At 38.2% G+C, this 9,848-nt stretch overlaps 1 non-coding gene across 1 annotated transcript; it reads right to left on the bottom strand.

Annotated features, from left to right (window-relative positions):
* Positions 1–1,406: 1,406 nt before the first annotated feature.
* LOC139198491 (small nucleolar RNA R71) lies at positions 1,407–1,517 on the bottom strand. The gene has a single exon (XR_011584019.1). It is a non-coding gene; the product is annotated as a small nucleolar RNA R71 (small nucleolar RNA).
* Positions 1,518–9,848: the final 8,331 nt, after the last annotated feature.

Here is a 9,848-nt window from a genome sequence, read left to right as displayed (position 1 = left end):
CTAATCTCCTCTTAGGGATTCGATGTAGCCTAGCAAGAAAACCATGTAGTTAACTCATAATGCTCATTTGATCCTTCTATTTCTTGTTTCATTCTCTGATTTTATTGTGACTTTGTGTGTTGATTTTAATGCTTGATCACCACTTGAATTAACCACAGGTTGTGTAGCCAAAATTAGAAGCACACATCATGCATAATTTTGGCAGATTTGGGAGTGAATGAAGGGGATGTTTGGCAAACATCATGCCGTGTGTCCCCTTTGGTTTTGTGAAAGTTTCATATGTATAAAACATCCTTGGTTGAGAACCAAAGTTGCACATCACAATTTGGTTCTTGACTAGGATGATTTGATCAAATCCACACATCATATGGTTGATCATATCTAAGTGAAACAAACTCAAGAAATAGGTGAATGAATGAGCATAAACTGATTTAACAAACATGGGATTAATTTAGCTATGGTGAAACCGAATCCCTAGTTCCATCTCCATTGGTTTTATTCCATTTTATTACTTGTTGATTCATTACTTGTGTTGTCATCATTCTTGTGAGTTTTTAAGTTACAATAACAAATCTGTCTAAAGTTGCCTAGTTTAGTCATTTAATATGGTTCTTGCAAAACAAGTGATTATATAGGTCCAATTAGTCCCTGTGGATTCGACACCCTTACTTATGCTATTATACTCAATATGTTTTAGCATTAGGAAGGTTTAAAACATATCATCAACAAAAATGGCGCCGTTGCCGGGGACTGATTTCAGTCCCTTGTAATTGCTTGTTTAGTTATGAACCCTTGTTATGTTTATTTTAAGTAGAGTGCTAATTTATATTCAAACTTGTTTGTTTTGTTTTCAGGAAGTTTATGTCAAATAGACTTGTTGAGTTAGGCCAAAGAATTGAACGGTTAAAGAGCAATACTTTTGACAACTTTGTGCCAACAAATTCACCCAATTTCCGTGAAGAAGAGGAAGGGAATTCGCCTAGTTCAACAAGTGAAGGATCTAAGCACATTAATTGGGAAAGAGAAGAAGAGATGGCGGACAACCAAGATGAACTTCGAGCTTTGGAGGACTTTGCTCAACCAATCATACCAAATTCTCCTTCATGCATCTTGCTGCCCACCGAAGCTAGAAACTATGATCTTAAATCTTCACATTTTCATATGCTTCCCTCGTTTTATGGCTTACCTAATGAAGATCCTTTAGCTCATGTGAAAGAATTCTATAATGTTGTGAGTGGTTTACCTTTGCAGGGAGTAAGTGAAGCAAATTTGAGGATGAGAGTATTCCCTTACACATTGAAAGATAGGGCCAAGAGTTGGTTGATGACTCTAGCACCGGGTTCCCTCATCACTTGGGATGCCGTGGCTAAGAAGTTCTTGGAGAAGTTCTTCTCCACTCAAAAGACAGCCACATTAAGGGGACAAATCTTCAATTTCAAACAAGATGATGGAGAACCTTTCAATGAGTGTTGGGAGCGTTTTAAAGGCCTTTTGTTGCAATGTCCACACCATGGGTTACCTTTTCATTTACAAATGCAAATTTTCTATGATGGACTAACCCAAACATGTCAATCAACTGTTGATAATGCAGCAGGTGGAGCTTTGAAGAAAAAGAATGCTCAAGAGTCATATAACATTTATGAGATGTTGGGGTCTAATGCTCAACACAAGGATTTAAGGGGTAAGAAAGTTGGAGTGTATGAAACAAATTCTAATCATGAACTTTCCTTGCAGGTAGCTAACCTAGAGAAGAAGCTTGAAGCCGTGCTCAACATGGTGCCAAAAGCAAATGAGGTGTGTGCCATTTGCAACATACCAAACCACCTTACTCATCAATGTCCATCTAAAGAAGCCTACCCCGAATTTGTCCAAGAACAAGTGAACCTCATGAATTCTTACAATCAAAGGCCAAGGAATGATGTGTATTCAAACACATATAACCCAAGTTGGAGAGATCATCCCAATCTTTCATGGAGGAACAACAATCAAAATCAAAATCAATTCCAAAACTTCCAACCAAAACCGGCCACTACACTTGAGGATACGGTTAAGTTGTTAGCTCAAAACACCTTGCAATTCCAACAAGCTACCAATAGCACTTTCCAACAACATTCGGCTGCCCTAACCAAAATGGAGACACAATTGGGACAGATTGCGGATGCCTTGAACCAAAGAGAAATTGGAAAGTTTCCAAGCCAACCCGTGATGCTTCAAAGGAACCAAGAGCAAGCCAAAGCAATCACTACACTTAGAAGTGGTAAGGTTATCAATAATAGAGTTGGTAATGAAGTTACTAATGAATTTGATCATGTGAATGCAGGGGTTACTCAAGGAGAAAATGAGAAACCAAATGAGGAACCAAGCCCTGCCAATTCCTCATTTGAAGCACCAAATCTTCACAAGGCCGAGAAGCCTTATACTCCACCAATACCATTCCCTGGAAGACTTGCCAAAAGCAAGCAGGATAAGTCATTTAAGGACATTTTTGATATTCTAAGTAAAGTGAATGTTAACTTACCTTTGCTTGATGTCATTAGGAACATGCCAGCTTATGGGAAATTCTTCAAAGAGTTAAACAACTACAAAAGGAAGTATGGACCACATGAGAAGGTAGTGGTGTCTGAGAATGTAAGTGCAGTGTTGCAAAGAAAACTTCCACCAAAGCTCAAAGATCCAGGGAGTTTCTCTATCAACATTACTATAGGAGAAAATAAAGTTGAAAAAGCAATGCTTGATTTGGGTGCTAGCATCAATTTAATGCCTTATTCTGTGTACCTTCAACTAGGTTTGGGGGAATTGAAAGCCACCACCATTTCATTACAACTTGCAGACAGATCCGTGAAGTATCCAAGAGGTATAGTAGAGGATATTCTAGTTCAAATTGATAAACTAATCTTGCCTGCGGATTTTGTAGTGTTGGACATGGAAGAAGCTCCTATACATGATAGAGAGTTGCCTATTTTGCTTGGAAGACCATTCATGGCCACGGCCAAGACTATCATTGATGTGCAAAACGGACTCCTCACTATGACAGTGCTAGGAGAGACCGTGCAATTTAAAGTGTTTGAGTCTCTTTCTCATCCTTCTTCATCTCTTGAGTGCTATGCCATTGATGTGCTTGATTCACTTGTTTTCTCTAAGTTCTTGCAGGCACAATCTAGTGAACCATTACAAACTGTTTTGACTCAATCTCAAGATGAGTTTGATGAAGAAGATGCACTCATGAAAGTAGTAGCTGCCTTGGAAGCATTGGCACCGTATCCTTTAAATGTTTCACCTCTTGTAGAGCATTTAGAACCATCTAGGTCACATTTAATTCCTTCCATTGTTAAGGCACCAAAACTTGAACTTAAACCACTTCCACCACATCTTAAATATGCATATCTAGCTGAATTTGAAACTCTTCCAGTTATCATAGCTTCTGACCTAAATCCAAATGAAGAAGATAAGCTAATGAGAGTGTTAAAAGAGTCTAAATCAGCTATTGGATGGTCTATTGCAGATATCAAGGGAATAAGCCCTACCATGTGCATGCATAGGATTCTTTTGGAGGATGGATCAAAGACAACCCGTGAACCACAAAGAAGACTCAATCCACACATGAAGGAAGTGGTGAGGAGTGAAGTGTTGAAATTGTTAGATGTGGGAATCATATATCCCATTTCTGATAGCAAATGGGTGAGTGCTATTCAGGTGGTACCCAAGAAGGTGGGAATCACAGTGATGACAAATGAAAACAAAGAGCTTGTGCCCACAAAGCCCACAGCCAGTTGGCGTGTTTGCACTGATTACAGGAAGTTGAATTCTAGCACTAGAAAAGATTACTTTCCTATGCCTTTCATAGATCAAATGCTTGAGAGATTGGCAGGTTACTCACATTATTGTTTTCTGGATGGTTACTCAGGTTACAATCAAATTGCAATTGCTCCAGAGGATCAAGAGAAAACTACCTTTACTTGCCCCTTTGGCACATTTGCATATAGGAGAATGCCATTTGGACTTTGCAATGCTCCAGCAACTTTCCAAAGATGTATGTTGGCCATCTTTTCTGACATGGTAGAAAGATTCATTGAGGTATTTATGGATGACTTTTCAGTGTTTGGTTCTTCTTTTGATGAATGTCTTAACCATCTCTCTTTAGTACTTCAAAGATGTCAGGAAACAAATTTGGTTCTCAATTGGGAAAAATGCCAATTCATGGTGAAACAAGGAATTGTGTTGGGACATGTAATCTCTAGCAAAGGAATGGAGGTGGACAAAGCCAAAATTGACATAATCACCAAGATGGCACCTCCCACAACCGTGAAGGGAGTGAGAAGTTTTTTGGGACATGCGGGTTTTTATCGACGTTTCATTAAGAACTTTTCAATGATCACTCGTCCATTATGCAATCTATTAGCTAAAGATGTTGCATTTCATTTTGATACAGCTTGTATGGATGCATTCAAAACTTTGAAACAGGAATTAACCTCGGCCCCAATTATTATGGCACCAGATTGGTCTTTACCTTTTGAATTAATGTGTGATGCCTCTGACTATGCTATTGGTGCAGTTTTAGGGCAAAGGGTGAACAAACTTCCACACGTGATCTACTATGCAAGTCGGACTCTAAATGATGCTCAACTTAACTATTCCACAACTGAAAAGGAGTTGCTTGCTATTGTTTTTGCTTTAGAGAAGTTTCGGTCATACCTTGTGGGATCTAAAGTTATTGTGTTTTCTGATCATGCAGCCCTTAGGTATTTGATGACAAAGAAGGATGCTAAACCACGCTTAATTAGATGGATACTTTTACTACAAGAGTTTGACTTGGAGGTTCGAGATAAAAAGGGAAGTGATAATGTTGTGGCTGACCACTTGTCAAGACTTAATGAGAACCATGGAGTTGCACAACCTTTGCCTCTAAATGAATCATTTCCAGATGAACAACTCCTTGTTGTTCAAGAAAAAGAACCGTGGTATGCTGATTTCGTTAATTATCTTGCTTGTGGTGTAATGAGAAATGACATTTCTTTTCAGGAAAGAAAAAAGTTCCTTGCCATGGTCAAGCACTACGTTTGGGACGAACCATATTTGTTTAAATATTGCCCTGATCAACTCATTAGGAGATGTGTCCCAGAGAGTGAACAACAAAGCATTCTAACGTTCAGTCATACATTGGCATGTGGCGGACATTTTGGTGCCAAAAAGACATCTCTTAAAGTTTTACAATCTGGTTTCTTTTGGCCTACTTTATTCAAAGATGCTTTTGATTTTTGTTCTAATTGTGATAGGTGCCAAAAGATGGGGAACATTAGCCGAAGAAATGAGATGCCATTGAACAACATTTTGGTGGTAGAGCTTTTTGATGTTTGGGGAATCGACTTCATGGGACCATTTCCATCATCTTTTGGCTACTTATACATATTAGTGGCAGTTGATTATGTATCCAAATGGGTTGAAGCCATTGCTACAAGAACTAATGATCATAAGGTTGTTTTGCACTTTATTAAAGATGTGATTTTTTGTAGGTTTGGAACGCCAAGAGCTATTATTAGTGATGGTGGCAGCCATTTCTGCAACAAACCCTTTGAATCATTGATGAGGAAGTACAACATCAACCACAAAGTGGCAACCCCGTACCATCCTCAAACCTCAGGACAAGTGGAGATTAGCAATAGGGAGATCAAAAACATTTTGATGAAGACTGTGAGCCCCACAAGGAAGGATTGGTCGTTGAGGTTGAATGATGCACTTTGGGCGTATAGAACAGCGTACAAGACCCCCATTGGCATGAGTCCTTATCGTCTTGTGTTTGGGAAAGCTTGTCATTTGCCAATGGAGCTTGAACACCGAGCATATTGGGCCATTAAGAAGTTCAACTTTGATTACAAGGATGCTGGAATAGCAAGGAAGCTCCAACTTAATGAGTTGGAAGAGCTCAGAAATGAGGCATATGAAAATGCCAAAATTTACAAGGAAAGGACTAAGCTCTATCATGACAAAGCCATCCTAAGGAAGGAGTTTCACCAAGGTATGAAAGTACTTTTGTATGACTCACGTTTGAGACTTTTTCCAGGTAAATTGAAGTCTAGATGGGTAGGACCATTCAAAGTGTTGCAAACATTTCCCCACGGAGCTGTGGAGATAGAGAACATGAAGAATGGCACCTCTTTCAAAGTCAATGGACAGAGATTGAAACCATATTTGCAACAAGAGGAGGAAGGGCAAGTGTATCAAATTGTCGATTTTCTTGAGTTTACAACACCATGAACAAGTTCCATGTCTTGCCTAGACATTAAATAAAGCGCTTGCTAGGAGGCAACCTAGTGTGGTTTGTATTCTATCTTCATGTTGTGTTTATGTTGTTACCATTCCATATTATTTACCTACTTGAATTGCATACAATTTTAAGCATCGAGGACAATGCTTACCATAGGTTTGGGGGTATTTTGGGATGGAAGGTTTGTTTTTTGTGTTTGTTTTGGTTAAGTGTGCTTTTGCTTACTAATTCGAATGCTTATGAGGACTATGTTTACAAACAAACTTTTGGGTTGCTATAAAAAAATTTTTTGTATCTTGTGTCTTGTATAAAGATGTAATTCTTGGAGATATGATGATAGAGGTACCATACTCAAATTCTGGAAGAAGAATAGTGGAGACTACCCTAGTGAGTTATTTTGAGCTTAATTGTTTCTTTTAGAGGGTTTAAAGTGTTTCAACTCCTATCTTTTTCTTTCAATTTCACTTTAAATGATCTCTTTACTTCTATTTTGTTTGGATGCTAAGAATTACTCTATTTTGCAGATACCATGTGTTTGGTATCATTCATGAATGAACTCAATGAAATGATGTTAGGCTATGCATGTTTTAACTACTAAAAGGCTTAAATCCTATCCCTTTGTGTGCTCCATTCACCATTGTTGCAGCCAAACACTTTAGCCTAATTCTTTCATCACCCGCACCATACTCTACCCATTCTAGCTCAATATAAGCCATACCTTATAGTTTGGGGAATACCAATTTGATGAAAGCTTAAGGTAAATTGAGTGAGAGATCAAGATTGTGGCGTGTACCGAGGGCACCTATGTGAAAGTTGTTTCTAAGCATAAAAGTTATAAAAAAAAAAGAATCAAAGTGGATACAAGTTCCAAATCTCCTCTTTATAAGGTTTAGGGCCTGGACGCCAAAAGAAGAAAGAAGGCAAATGCAAGTGAAGAGCATGATCCTCAAGGACACTTTGGTATTCCCCAAGCTCTAGTATTTCATATCCCTTCTTTCTTAACCTTTAACCTAAGCCTTGCATTACAATCTTGAGAAAGACCTAGCTGATCATTGAGGATGTATTCATGGGTGATGGTAAGTGTATGTTATTTTTATTCTTAGCATTTGATTCATTTCATGAGATCTACTCAGAAATTGTGCTCCCATTTCGGATTTCATATGTGAGAATTTTGATTGCCTTTACATAATTTCACTCATATATGTTGTGAAGAGACTGAACCTTAGGATCTGAGTGAGAAATTGAGTGGAAGCTGTGAGGAGTAGAGTTGAGGCGATTTCTTTCTTAAGCATTTGGGTATGGTGGCCTTGAAGTTGTAAGGCATATAGAAATATCTTTATACATCACAATTGATATAATTCTTTGGAGTAGAAAACTTTTGAGTTTGGATGTATGACAAAGTTTTCTTTGGTTCTTATTATTTGGTGTAAAGCATGTTTTAACCAGCATACATGAATGTTTTGTGTGTGTGTGTGTTTTAGTTTTAAGTTTGCTCGTGGACTAGCAAAAACCAGGTTTGGGGGTATTTGATGTACACACTTTGTGTACATTTATATCATCTTTAATTGGCATTTTTGTGATGTTTTTGAATCAAACTAGTTGTGTTTTTACATTATTTTGTGCTAGTGTGCAGCCAAGTGTGTTTTAGGATCAATTGGATTGCAAATGAAGTAAAATCACCCCTTTTTGGTAGCTGAGCATTATCCCAAACGTGGAGAAGGTTCTTGTGGAGTCAATTTGAAGTTTCAAATGAGGATTTTAGAAGTTACTTGGCTGCATGGAATTTCAGGATCACATTTGGAGGTGTAAGGTGGCATTCGGCCATATTGGGTGAGACAAGACAAGGCAAAAAAACATTGGAATTAACTTAGGTGGTTCCAAAACATGCAATCACATGCATGTTCACAATTTGTGCCGTGCCTTCCATTTCCTTTAAACATCAAAACATGCAATCACATGCATGTGTTCACACCTTGCTGTGCATTGCCTTACCTTTTCCAACTCCCTTTTGCAGCAATGCATGTGTCTTCATTAATCTAAGTCATTCAGCCACCTTTGCACATCCAAGCCAAGCTGTGCCGTGCCTTTCTTTCCCTTTCCAGCATGTGGAAAACAATTTCTGGTTGTCCACTGCACATTGCAGCCATTGCACATGCCTCTTGAATTAAATAAGTCCTACACATGCTTGTGTTTTAACATGCCGTGCCTTACCACCTCAGAAATCACTTAAATTCATCATCATTTCAGATTGGCAGAGGCATTACTCTAATTCCAGCTGCATGTTCTCATTAGGACTTCAATTTAAAGTCCATGGAATCTCACTTCAAGCTCGGGCGGTCACACTCTCATTCACACACCAAGAAACTCCATTTTGTGTCCATTCTCTATCCCATCCGCAACACCACCATTCACTCACTTAGCCATCCAAATTTCTGACCACCCTCTCTCCCATTTAAAACAAACCACCCATCCACAAGCTGCTCATCTTTCATGTTGCATCACATTTGGAGAATCAAGACCGAAGGCTACACTTAAAGGATTTCAACATCAGTTTTGCTTCAAGGGTTCCTTCTTCTCAATTCTATGTTCATTCATGTTATGTATTTCTATGTTAAAACGTTTGTAAACATGAAATGTAACTAATCTCCTCTTAGGGATTCGATGTAGCCTAGCAAGAAAACCATGTAGTTAACTCATAATGCTCATTTGATCCTTCTATTTCTTGTTTCATTCTCTGATTTTATTGTGACTTTGTGTGTTGATTTTAATGCTTGATCACCACTTGAATTAACCACAGGTTGTGTAGCCAAAATTAGAAGCACACATCATGCATAATTTTGGCAGATTTGGGAGTGAATGAAGGGGATGTTTGGCAAACATCATGCCGTGTGTCCCCTTTGGTTTTGTGAAAGTTTCATATGTATAAAACATCCTTGGTTGAGAACCAAAGTTGCACATCACAATTTGGTTCTTGACTAGGATGATTTGATCAAATCCACACATCATATGGTTGATCATATCTAAGTGAAACAAACTCAAGAAATAGGTGAATGAATGAGCATAAACTGATTTAACAAACATGGGATTAATTTAGCTATGGTGAAACCGAATCCCTAGTTCCATCTCCATTGGTTTTATTCCATTTTATTACTTGTTGATTCATTACTTGTGTTGTCATCATTCTTGTGAGTTTTTAAGTTACAATAACAAATCTGTCTAAAGTTGCCTAGTTTAGTCATTTAATATGGTTCTTGCAAAACAAGTGATTATATAGGTCCAATTAGTCCCTGTGGATTCGACACCCTTACTTATGCTATTATACTCAATATGTTTTAGCATTAGGAAGGTTTAAAACATATCATCAACACTACATTAATCCCACATGTTTTTAGACTTTGTTCTTCTAGAAGCCAGCCATTTAAGACCCACATGTTTCACACATGGTGCCTAATTTCTACCTAATTTCTGGTACAAAACCTCTTGTTTTCAACTAAGTTCTAAACCCTTCCTAGCCCTATAAATAAGGCAGCTGCAAGCATCACAAAGGCATTCAGAAATTTCACAAACCCTTCACATCACTCATTCA

The sequence above is a fragment of the Malus domestica genome, chromosome 08, assembly GCF_042453785.1.
Source record: "Malus domestica chromosome 08, GDT2T_hap1".
Classification (NCBI taxonomy): Eukaryota; Viridiplantae; Streptophyta; class Magnoliopsida; order Rosales; family Rosaceae; genus Malus; species Malus domestica.
Note: the sequence above shows the minus strand (reverse complement) of the source record. Positions and strands in the feature narration are given on the sequence as shown.